The 12,270-nt window shown below is 44.3% G+C and overlaps 1 protein-coding gene across 3 annotated transcripts in view; it reads right to left on the bottom strand.

The window, feature by feature from the left end:
* The window catches only part of LOC131886793 (latrophilin Cirl-like), a 50,775-nt gene extending 39,035 nt beyond the window's left edge, over nt 1-11,740 (bottom strand). For 2 of the 3 annotated variants that reach the window (XM_059235197.1, XM_059235195.1), the window contains exon 1: nt 11,475-11,740. The gene's annotated coding sequence lies outside the window, so the exon portion shown is untranslated. Of the gene's footprint in view, nt 1-11,463 lie in introns of all 3 variants that reach the window. The other variant, XM_059235196.1, reaches the window with a different exon arrangement.
* Nucleotides 11,741-12,270: the final 530 nt, after the last annotated feature.

Raw genomic sequence — 12,270 nt, 5'->3', positions numbered from 1 at the left:
CATGGAAGCACACATACTCAACCAAGGCACAGTAATAGAAGATTGGGAGAAAGGCTAAAAGCGAAGATGTCAGTTATATCAAGGCGAACGAGCAATTCCAAGGCGAGACCAGATAACAAATGGAATATCGATGGAACGGAACAAGCCTTGATGGCCTTAAGCACTTGATGGAACCAGTCGTGAACACATCATCGTTCCATTTAGATCTGGAACACTTAATGTCACGGCCGGCCCCAAAAGGGCAAGTCTTCGGATGGAAGATCAGACCTTGACGCATCGGACTAAATGAACAAAGCAAGGCATGAACTGGTATTTTAGACAAGCTAGCGACTGCATCGGTTCATTGGGGACGGCGGCAATAGTTTTGTTTTTAAAGTTTTCAGCGCGTGTCCAAGAAATTTAAGCGTAACTGTCATTACTACACGGCCAAGTACACACACACGACATACGCTGCTTGGGAATGAGAATCAATTGCGAGTCCACTCCCTCCTGTCAGGTTTGTCTTTTTAGCTTCAAAAATCGTCCACTCTACAATGACGGATAGCAATTCTCAAGGGTGGAATGATCTCCGAACAAAGTTGACTGGCCAACTTGGATGTGTGTTTTTGAGAGCTGAACACACCATTACACGAGAAAAAACACCACAACCAAGTTAGAGGCCCACTGGTCGATTCATCAACAACGAGAAATCCATGCTGTTGCCAAATTTTGGTTCATTGTCGCCACCTGACGCCTGATCGGGACCATCATTTCGACATTTAAAACATGAATTCTCATGGTGAGCAAAGAAACCCTTTGGCATTCACATGTACGTACATATGTACGGGGTACGGGTACAATGTAGGAATCGTAAGAGAAAAGACGATATTGGCCAATGTCTCTCATCGTCAAGACCACCAACTTCTCCTAAAAAACCATGAGAGACAACACATTTCTATAGGGTCTCCCGTGGACGTCACAGAATCTAATGCGCAGGAAGACTTAAAAAGGCAATTAATCTCTTGAGTGTAGGTCTCACAAGTGGGAAGTCTGAATTCAAGTTTTATTATCCGATCTCTGTAATTGACCACATGATTCAACGTCTCGTCTCGCCCTTTACTGTGACGTAAAAGAAGGAGACCATACCAAGAAAAAAGTGTTATCTCAATCCATTGGGCATAACTCTTTTTTGCCAGAGTCCGCCTTGTGTCATTAAACAACTCTGATAAGGTAATTTAATTCAAGACCTTGAGTGTAAAATGAATTATTCGAATGGAAAAGTTTGCTCTCTCTGTCACTTTAGATGTTTCAACGAAATTGAGAAGGGGCAGAGAGTGTATTGCTTGTTCCTATCCCGACCTCTTATGCATTGTACCGCATTAACATCTTGTTGGAATTCAAACCAATGGTCCTCGTAGTTCCTGGACCAAACAAACGTACTGTAAAGAAAACAAGGCGAGGGAGAGCACGGATGACGTCCCATTCTTTTCTCTGATTAGTTTGGAACATTATGTATGCTGGGCGCATCTTCAACGACTCAAATCCCAAAGACATGAACTAGAATGAAACCACAGCAGAAATGGACCTTTCTCATTCATTCTTGGAGCTTTGGCCGGTTGTCACCATGAATGTGACCAAGAAGGTTTTTCCAGTTCGAGTGTCTACTTTCTTAACGGCCTTAAATTTTAGTTTTGGATTGCACATACTGATTTAGAATGAGACACATCGTGATTGGTATTTATATGTTAACCATTTTGATATTATGAAGTCTGTTACAGCCAACGAAAATGATGCCCATCTCATTTGGTCACCCCGGATGTCATCGTCATCAGTAAAGTGTCCCAGAGGCTTAAGAGCTCCAGGAACACGTAACGTAGTGAACTAGGGGAGTAATTGAGTTCTCACAAGAAGAGAACGTAGTAAATGCAAGGGGGAGGGAGGGACTGAGGGAGGGACAGAGAGAGAAAAAGAAGGAAGAAAGAAGGAGAGAAGTTCCATAACAGTGGTTGTGCCACGAGTTCCACTAACTGCCGGTGGTGGTTGACAAAAACAAGTTTGTGGACCGCACCAAGTTTCCCTCGAAACGTTCTTCTCCCTAGGATATTTCTTGCTCACTGCGTAAGACCAAGAAGACCAAAGGACCTGAGTGGACTGGGTATGAGCCTAATTTTCAAAGGGCTGCTTTGAAAGCCTCGTGAAGAATGAATGAAAAACAATCTACTCTATGGCCTGAGAGGACTGACAACTGATGAATGAGTTTTATCAGTTTCGATCAAGAACAATAAGTGCTCTCAAACCAATGGTTGCCTATGCCATTCCAATTTTGTAGCCACTGAACACGCTCAGGCAATCTCTTGATCACCATTGTGGCCAAGATCAACCACTCCTTGATCTGACAACTGAACGGTGAAGTAGTATATGGTTCTTGAGGGCTGTGCCCTAGGTTCTCGGTCGTACACGGGGATGTGTGGTACATGTACGCAGGTGAGTACAACGGTGAGCTATAAAACTTTATAGGCGCGTTAAACTTTTGTAATTTGGCTCTTAAAATCTTGACACGAATTCTTCATTGACTCATGTCGTCTTAAATAGTCAGGTCTTAAGTGGAAAAAATTCAGGGAATTTCTGCGATTTACTCAATGTACAGTACGAAGGGGTAAGCTTCTTTAAGGAAGTTTCCGGAAAGCGAAATTCGCCACGGGATTTGTCGTCACCTTGTATTTTTATGGAGCATATTTTTGAGCGAGTTCAAAGCAATTCACTGACTAGACACGAGCAATTGAGGGCCTAGTCATGAAGAATGAATCTTCAGAGCTAAGTCTTCTTTGCTATTGTTTTCAATTATTGTTGATCGATGGCCTGAAATCAGTCCAAGTCTATTGATCATGAGCGATGCCTCTTTAATCGTGATCGAAGCCAATCATTACTCTTCTGGCAGGATGACAAGCTCATACAAGAACCTTGGACGAAAGAAAGGGAAGCCAGAAATTAATTTAGAAACAGTGGACAAAAACTGAAGACAGAGCGAGAGAGCAAGGAAGAATGCCCGAATCGATTTGATGTCAGTGGAGGAGCCTTTCATAATCTCGAAACTTTTACGGTGGTACGCTCCCTGCCACCACCAGAAGGCTCCTATCCAAGGAGGGATTTCTCAAAGGAGCCCAGGTTGCGATTCAGCACACATTCATCATTTAGGTCGAAAACGTCCTGTCGTAACTCTTTCCCTGTGAGTCCCGAGATACTCAACTCAATGGGCCAAACCAGAGTTGAGCGGCAGAGTTGAATGTCGGTCGGATAAGTCGTGGGGGTGTTTAGGTGTTGTAAAAGTGAACTCAATGAGAAGGTAACAAAAAATTCAAGATGGGCTCAAGGGTGATGTGCCGGAGAAAAAAATCGGGGGCTATTATCCGAACAAAATACCTCCTCTCGTCTTTCAACAGACAACACCCTCCCTGTAATCTGAATTATGGACATTAATGAATACAAGGGAGCTATTATCTTACGTCTCCCAAGTCAGCCGGAGGAGACCGGAGAAGACCGGATAGTTTGTAGTTCGAAGAAGCTGGAAGCTGGAAGTCGAGGGAGGAATTAGAAAGAGCGAAAAAAGAAATTAGAGACAGAGCGTCCCGGAGTCTTTGGGAAGAATACGTGGAAGAGGAGCCACAAGTAAGACAAACGTCTTCCAAACCAACGGCGTCGACGTGATGTCAGCGCTGTAAGCTGCCCGGACCTTCGCGGGGATTAGGTTTGGGAGGGAAGAAGGGTGGTAACAACATTTTATTCTTGCTTCACGAGGAAGCACTTCGACGAGCTCAATATACAATGTGTGTAATGTTTCTTGACTCCGTCCGAGTAGGGCGAGAGTCTTCGTCATTTCCCTGCATCAACTCATTAGCGCAAAACGAAGTTAAAGAAATGTCAGTAGCAGCCACATGCTGTATGTACGTACACTGTACGTAGGTTACGTACTACACATTGGAGTGGAAGTGAGCTCGTGAGTTCTCACAGACAGTGAAACAACAATTTCAACAACTACACTTTGGACGTCTCTCCATCTATCTATCTATCCATCCATCCCGTCATCATGAGCTTGGGCTTAGCTTCCCTTGTCTGTAAAGGGTATCCGTATTCGTTGACGGGTGCCAGGGTGCCACTGTTGTTCAGTCCACCTTTTAAGTCGAGTATCAATGTGCCCCTCCACAGGGAAAGAGGAGAAGCCGCATGCAACGTCGAGCCTCATCAAGTTGAGGGCAATTAAAGCCATATCTGGCATCACATCTCGAGCACGAAAAGATTTAGGAGCCATTACACAATGTTACAAAATCAGACGGAGATTAACTCGTGAAAGAATTGTTGAAAACGCAATAACTAGCGGAGACAGGCAAATCAGGTCATTCAAACATGTTTCGGGAAGTGCAGATCAACGATGGGAACCTCCAGGACACTCAATTTTCGTTACGCTCAAAAGTTTTTTTTTCCTGGATCTAAATCAATCCTATTCTATCGAGGTGACATTTTTATCACCGCACCTCGTTTCACAGACCTCCTGGTTGGTTTCCAGATTTCTATGTTTTGCCACCCACCACCAGATCTTCGTGCGTTCGAACGTACGTTGGACAGCTCTCGACATAACGCCAGAGGTCAAATAGTTTATGAAGCGATTTTCCCCATGGTGTCCTCTCCAGTTTTCCTGGCCAGCAGACTTCTCATAATATTGACTGACCAGTTCTCCAAAAGCTCTTCTTCGCACCCCCTCCCCTATTTCCTTCATTCAAGTCAACCCCCTCATTCTCACCCCAACCCTCTCTCCCCCTCTCAATGCACTGGCAACATCTTTCTTATCCATCCGTTGGCGCTTCTTTCGCTCCAGAAAAGAGTTTTTCATCTCCTCGCTGCCTTTAAGTGATTTGTGTGTTTTTACCCTTTTGACAATGCCCTCGATTTTTTCCACCCTTTTTTCTCGTCCAACGTCGTGGGGCTGAGATTCTTTGGGTAGAGTCGCCGGTGACCCACCCACATGTCCATCTACTGCGCCCATTGGAAAGAGGCTTATCCTCCCCCAAATCATTGAGAAGAAAGAATGTGACATCCATCAAAGCAGGGATGCTTTCAAGCACTGAGACAGGGAGGGATGAACCGCACAGGGTGACTAGTGACGAGGGTAAGGGGCTCACTCGGGTACCCAGGAAATTGCAAATGTCTTCATCGAGTTCCCCTCCCAACGGCAGAGAGCTTTGAGAAAGAAAGGGTTGTTGCTTACTCTAATGAGAAGATTATCATTTAGCCAATAGAAAGGAAAGCCGACCCACAGTTCCAGGGTCAGTAATGGACTAAAACCTGTTGTGTGTTAGTGTAACCCATTAGATACAGTTTCTCAATCAGCTATCAATTAAAAGAAGCATGATGAATGGGTCCGTGGCATCAATCATATAGGCTCGTGCGAAATTTCGTCATGGTATCATATTTGGTTGAGGTGTAACGTTTCAATGCCGTCGCCTGTTGATGTCGTCGATTTGGGTCCAGTGTTCCAATTCAGCGCTAGACTCGAAACTCCGTTTGGAACACTTTGGTTCTTGCTTAATTAAAATCAACGGAGTCGCCTTTTGCCTAACTTGCCGCCGAATTGGTTCGAGTTAGTTCAAGCCTCAAGACGAACGTGGAAATCTCATCGCTCACATTTTGAAGGAATGTCAAGCCAGGTCTCGTGGATGTTTCCCATCAAATTTGGGCGTAGGCGACATTGTCTCGTCGTCGTCATCCAAGAAAAGGATGGCAATAACAAGAACGCTTAGTGAGTACAATTCTTTTGTTTCTAAGTGGCTGCTGAGCTCTTATATTCAAATCTCAAAATGCCAAGAGGAAATTGGAAATTGACTTATCTTCAATATACTGAATTGTAATGTATTGAGCTCAAATATGCGTGGGTGTGAGTGTGCGTGTGCTCTTCACCTCGAGGATAAGATGAGACAGTTTATTGGAAAGACATGTAGGAAATGCATTGGGCAGGCCAACAAACTTTGCGGATGCCATCATGTCCTTATTGATTTTTGGTCATATTTTACTACAACAGCTCGGTCGGTCGATGGTTGGTAGGTTGGTAGGTTGAAAGGTTGGAAGGTAGGCAGGCTGTGTGCTTGGCTCGGAGACATGTTTCCGAGAATGACTAGGGATTGACATTCTCCGGGATATTGAGGTCCTTTCTGAAGAAGACAGATGATGCGGGATTTTCAAATAATACCGTGAACATTTTCCCAATCCAATCCTCCATCCAATATGAATATCTCTCAAATTTCCTTTGAAGACAACGAGAACAAGAGGAGCCATTGATTTTCGGAAATCCATCTTTCTGCATGAACAGATGACGAAAGTGGAGTAGAATTTCAAACAGGAAGTTCTTGTTTGCATATCATTTTCAACACACGCCCGCACACAAGTGGAGATTTAAATAACATACATATCCTTCCTGTAAAACAGGGGAAAAAAGATCTGCCTCATGCTCTGTTCCGTCGTGTCGTCGTCTGTTCGGGCGTTTGTCTGTGATTCCTTTTATTTCTTTCTACCTACCACCTCGAATCTTCACACAAAGGAGCCCAAGGATGCATGACAAAACCTTTCCCCGAGTATTGAATAGTGAGCCCTCACGCTCACTTTGAGGATTGAGTGTCGCAATTGTGGTGTTCGGAGGAGTCGTCGTGGCTGCTGATGGGTTGCCAATTTGTCTCTTTCGCCCTCCTCTCAACATCATCATGCTCCTCATGATTAATTGTCCTCATATGGTGGCTCTTTGGCAAAACAATCTTGTTCGTTCGTCCCACCGACCTCCCGACCGACCGACCGATCGACCGGACTGACTGTCTGTCTGACTAGCAAGCCTATATAGTACACACGAAGTGAATAATTGAGAGAGTGCTTGGGTGGCTTCATTGCATCCTTCCATGTTGATCGGAGAGACAGACAGAGCGAGAAGGACCACGACCAGGACTGTTGGCTGCTGCGAAAACGTGTTTTCAATTATAGCTTTGTTTATGAGGCCATTTAAATTTATTGGAGGCAAACATCCAACACAATTTTGGGGGCGAAATCTCTTCTCCGCATTTGCTCAAGCGTTCCAAGACTTTCAATCAATGTTCAAATCTTTGATCTGAACCATTCTATTAGTAGGCACGCGATGAACCGACGCCGTTTTCCTACGCAAAGAGATTGTAGCCGATGAGGAGCTAGGGTGTATCATTATAAACCCATTCAAGCATCGATGAATCATATGGTGTTTGAGAAAGAGACTAGTAGGCATTCAAGAAAAAACGGGGATTTGGCATTGAATCAATTCATGGTAAGGCCATGTGCTGAGCCTAAGTCAGTCAGCCCAGTATCATCCAGGTTTCTGTACCACCCAACTAGCTTGGACAAATGCCTCCAGATCGACAGGAGACGGAAATGATGGAAACCTTAATTCCGGAGCAAGCTTGAGCATCATCAAGGACATGCCAATGCAATAAGGCAGGAAAATGGAGCAGAACAATTATGAATCATTTTCCAAGCACAAGACTGACTGACTGCCTGAATTTCTGACTTTGTTGGGTTTGAAAGCCAAGAAGCTGGAGAATAATAATTCACGCACCAACGGAGGCCAGGAGGACATTCCAACAGGGATGCATGTCCAAATGAAAATGAAGTGTTTTTCAGGATTCAAGCCCAAAATTTGACTATCATCAGTCATGGCTAGCTAGGGGACGGACTGACGAGTAGAAAAAAAAGGTCAAAATGATTTATGATCGATGCCCACGACGACCATGGTGCACACACTTCCGTCTCCGCTGACATTTGTCTCCGAGAGCTAGCTTGTCTTCGCTGTTATCCGTTGGGGTTATGCGAAGAAGCCCGTTGACTGGTGCCAATAATCATCCAGAAACCAAAGACTTTCATCAGGCAGCACTTTTGACCTGGTTCTTAATGTCCCGGGAATAGAGCCTTCATCAAGCAAGCTCTTTTGGCAATGGCAACGATTCCAAAGTTCATGACGATAAGAGGATCGAGTCATGTTCTGGCTTGAGGATCATCGAATCATTAAAAGTAGTGACAATGTTGGGCGATACAAAGACGGCTGATGTGATGGTTATCTAATCGTAATGTGTGATCTTCTAACATCATTGATGAACGGTGGTGCGAACTGTATTCCACCCAAATTTGTCACTTCCGACAATGATGTAATTCATGGCTAAAGGATGTGTCCTAATCAAGCACTCGAATAGAGCATGTCTCAATTCGAGTCCTGAGAAGCATTGGCACTAATGGAAAAAACCATCATCAGCCTCCCTCCAAAAGCAGTTCACACTCCCTTTTCTCAGTTTTAAATTGAGAGGAAATTTGAGACCCATAATGAAAAGAAGAAGACGAGAAGGAGGAGGAGGAGGAGGAGGAGGCAACACATCCCGTGGTGGAGGTATCAGTATTCAGCACCACTGTGGAGGAATACAGCGAGTTGAGAAAGTGTAATGAATTTTGACACTCGAGAAGAAAATGAAAATGTTTTCGCATTAGGACAACACCCTCGGTGCGTTCGAATCTAGCCATCCACCCCCATTCGACGGCTTTGAAGCAGAAAGAGATTCATCTATCTTTTTTCTTTGAAACACGCATTGTTTGGGCAAAGTGTAGCACAATTTAGCGTCATACTCCTGAGTGTGTGTGTGTGTGTGTATATGTACATACACCATCACATACTAGTACAATACACCACAAGACAGGAAGACACGAGGGCATGCAGCTTTCTTGGGGAGGCCACACGAAAGACTAATGGACTGAGGGCTGAGCATGAAAGGTGTTTGAAATTTGATGATAGGTCAATTTCCATTTATATGGGTTTTTGCGGTTAACAGAGGGGAATCCTTTTCCTTCTGAGGCTACTCACGTTTTTTTCCCCAATTTCTACGTACGCGTCCAACAATGGAGAACATGCCTGGTCGGGGCCTCGATCCTAGGGAACTGCCAAGTTCAGGCCCGTCCCTCCTCACTTACATTGACGATTGCTCCATAAAACCCAGTATGCGCACAGTAATGTGGTCCTGGATAAACACACATACTCACACCGACTGTGAAATGGCAGTGGGGATGGTGGTGGGGATGATGATGATGATGGTATTGCATGAGGTGTGAATGTGATTGATCATGGTTGTCTGCTCCACAAAGTCATCATTCTGCCTAATCAGCAGCTCATAGAGGCGCCCCTCCCATTATTCTCATCATACTTCATGTGAACAAGGGTTCTGTCCAAAAAATCTCACCCCTCCTCCTTCTTTTTCTACTTCTCATGTTTGCTGCTTCTTCAGCCTTCCCCGATCATTGGAATCCATTTCTGGCTTGACTCATTTGCCATTTTGGCGTTGACGCCAACTTCAAATGGACCTTGACACGCCTTCGACTTCTCTCGAACAGTTCTTCAGACCTGTCTCGTATTTTCGGTGCTTCGTTGGGCGTCATCCAGCTCTTGGTGTGAATCAAGGGACCAACTTGTGTGGCGAAACATAAGGTATCGGGAAGTGACGACGAAGCTTGGATTTGCTCAAAACAAAATCTTGTTAGAGTCAAACCATTCACCTGTCATGATCGACAATATTCTATTCCATTATTCTTCTCCATTCAGGTGTTAAAATGAAAACGTTATGATTTTCATCTTAATGCTTTTGATGATTGATGGAGGCAATCACCTAATCAGTTAGCAGCTGAGAGTCTGAGCTTTACCAGATTCATGTTTGACGATTTTCTGGGAATTTGTCAAACTGGACGACCGCTCTAACCCTGCTCATTAACCTTCGTTGATGCTGGTGTCGAATAAGTCAAGCACCTGAGGTGGTCTAACCAATGACTACAATGTAAGTGCATTTGCCGGGGCTGGCTCTGTGTACCTTGTACGTACTTATTGTAGGTAAGTAAAATCAGCCAGAGGGAGCATACTAGCTAGTACCCACTAGGTCTTAAATAAATACCGATTGAACATGTCCCTGGAATGCACGAAAAGGTACATTGTCAGTTTGGCCCTCTGGGAGCAGGAGTTGACATCTTTTGTTCCCGGTTTCGAGTTTTGACGAGGAGCACCTATCCCCTTGGAAAGCTAAAACAGCGGGCGGGACTCTGGACAGCATGGATTTCAGATCCTCGTTATGTTAAGCCAACGAGAAGGTGAGAGAGAGTCTGTAAGCCCAACAACACCCAGCTCTCTGGCAACCTAATAAGTATTGAGGAGGTTTTGACATCGGGAGAGCAATTCAATATTGTGTCACAATGTGACATTGCCCATCTGTGACGTTACATGGCGTTCTTTCAAGGAGAAGCAAGATGATGGGAGCCAAGAAGGAAACTCATACAACTGGACGGACAACATAGGCCAGAGAAATTGCCAAGATTCTAAGGAAATTCGAGAATTCTTTCGATTGTACCGAACAAAAAGTTTTCCAACGATCCGCACTTGCATTGTGACACCGGGGAGGTGAATTTCCAATACGTTTAAAATGGGAATCATAATTCATCTCTTTCTCAGCATGTCTCTGGATCTCTTCAGGGCTGCCTTCACGCTCAGGCATGTGTACTGGGGATAAGTGTATGGACCTTCTAGTGTATATTGTACAATACAGCACTGTATGTCAGTTCCCTGCTGTTGCATGTGACTCGTCCTGGTTGTCTCCTTCTCTGGTTTCCTTTCTGTTGTGTCATCGTGAATCCATTAAGACGACCACCTAACAATTGAATTCGTAAAAAGGATCTTCCGAATCAAAAGATCGGAGTGTCACCTTCGAGTCACTTTCAACTCTTTCCGCACTTTGTTTGCCTCCATTAGATTTGTACGACTACTTTAAGACGGAGATATGAATGTATGCTTGCCACGTCCTTTCAGATGCTTTTACTCGAATGAACAGTACTCACACTGCCACAAGCATTCATGTTTTCATCCTTTTAATGATAAAAAGACGACGATGAAGTTCGTTCATCTTCATTAAGAGAGTAGGTACGTGGAGACTTATGGGGTATCATCGTCCATTTAAGTTCTTCCTCTGATAAGGCGTGAAGTGAAGAAGAACCCGGCTTATCGCTTATCTGGTCTCGTCATCAAGAGCCCATACGGCTGTAATATTGACTGTGCTCGTGGGGGAAGAGCAAATCTTTCGCCGTTGCTCGGGTCACCCGGCACGATTCAACCATCATTATTATTTCAAATGACTCATGCAATCACCAGGAATTCACAGCGATGAAACGGCACATTTTCATAGAACAATATAAAGAATATTCCGAGGCTTCAACCGGCACTGTTTTGTGCGTTCTCGACCTTCTTTCCGGCATTTGCGGCGATTGGCTCCCTGGCCAATGATGATTCGTACTCATTGCTTTGGGTTTTGGTCAAATGAAGGTGGCAATTTGGCAAGGCTCACTCTTAATTTCATTAACAATTCAGCACATTGCCATGCTTGGATATATATGGAAAGTTTCAATTACCATTCCCTTACCTTCAAGGACTTGAAGGGCATTTTAGAGCCGGGGTTTAAGAGGAATTAGAACACAAAGCTCCCACTAAATCCTCACTTGTGAGAGTTTGGCACGAAACCTTTATTCACTCGCTCACTTGTTCTGGCGTGCATTCTTATATGTATCAACAAGGATCATCTGGAGGCACTATTATTGTTGTTCATGTAAGTTGGTCAGTGCTCCCAAGGCTATCTGAACACTTGCCGATTTTCTCTCACCATCACTCGTTGGGATGAACTCTCGAAAGAAACTGAATGTGAACGGAAGAACGAAGATCGCCCGACAACGTACAGACGGAGCACGTACGTAGAAGCTACTTCGAGAGGAAACGAACACTCCATAAACAAGCGGTGTTTTGCGAAGCCAATCCCCGTTGAGTTTGATTCCAAAGATGCGCTCGTTCCTGGTTTTTTAGGGAGTCGAATAGGAGAGTGAGTGTTCAAATGTGAACATTAATTTAGGGAACATAAAAAGCTGATTAATTCATTGTTGCTTTGAAATGTTTCGGAAAATGATAATTTTCCCACAACTATTTACCAATTGTTTAATCCAGGGAAGCAAGACAAGGCAAGCCAACCAGACATTCAAATTAACCGAGCCCTTGCTTGTGACAAGACCCATTTTTCAAAAAAATTAATCTTCCAGAAAATGCTCAAGTGGCGCGCTCTTTAATGACGAAATCACACACTTCCACTTAACATATTGCCGAAAGATGTACTACACACAGCTTTCATTTGTGAGGATTGATTGCCAACGTCTTCTCTAACTTGGTTGTTA

Source organism: Tigriopus californicus, chromosome 9 (genome assembly GCF_007210705.1).
Source record: "Tigriopus californicus strain San Diego chromosome 9, Tcal_SD_v2.1, whole genome shotgun sequence".
In the NCBI taxonomy this organism is placed as follows: Eukaryota; Metazoa; Arthropoda; class Copepoda; order Harpacticoida; family Harpacticidae; genus Tigriopus; species Tigriopus californicus.
The sequence above is the reverse complement of the archived record's forward strand: the minus strand, read 5'-3'. Positions and strand labels throughout refer to the sequence as shown.